Genomic DNA, 492 nt, shown 5'->3' on the forward strand with positions numbered 1-492 from the left:
TTGGGCGAAGAAATTCCCTTTTTCAGCACTGTGTAGGTGATCTGAGCGATACTCCTCATTTCACTAATTTAAGGCCTTATTATGTGTTATGCATCATTATATTTCATTTTGATTCGTTCATGTGAAAAATTTACGTAAAATGAATGGTGTTATTCTAGCGTAGCTAACTACGAATCCACCATTGCCTGTGAAGTGAATGTGCTGTTTTGATTAATGAATGAATTTGTATGGGACATGTCATAACTGACTGTTATGCCCCGCATGAGTTTCCCATGCATGCTCACAGCAGTGCAAGTTCTGCTACCCTTGCACCTGGTGTGAGTTTGCATCGGTCTCCTAGCAACACGTGACCCGGAAGTGTGAGCAGACTCTTCCGGTTAATCTGACAACAGCACCCACTTCACAGACCGGTGTGTACACAAAGAACTGCGTGTAAACCAACGCTAGCTCTTAAGCTAAGCCCTTTACCTCAACTGCTAGCTGTTAGCATAC

The 492-nt window shown here is 43.1% G+C and overlaps 1 protein-coding gene across 2 annotated transcripts in view; it reads right to left on the reverse strand.

The window, feature by feature from the left end:
* The window catches only part of cratb (carnitine O-acetyltransferase b), a 34,479-nt gene that overhangs the window by 5,659 nt on the left and 28,328 nt on the right, over nucleotides 1-492 (reverse strand). The gene's annotated exons all lie outside the window — the stretch shown is intronic.

Source organism: Sinocyclocheilus grahami, unplaced genomic scaffold (assembly GCF_001515645.1).
Source record: "Sinocyclocheilus grahami isolate Dianchi unplaced genomic scaffold, SAMN03320097.WGS_v1.1 scaffold869.1, whole genome shotgun sequence".
Taxonomy (NCBI): Eukaryota; Metazoa; Chordata; class Actinopteri; order Cypriniformes; family Cyprinidae; genus Sinocyclocheilus; species Sinocyclocheilus grahami.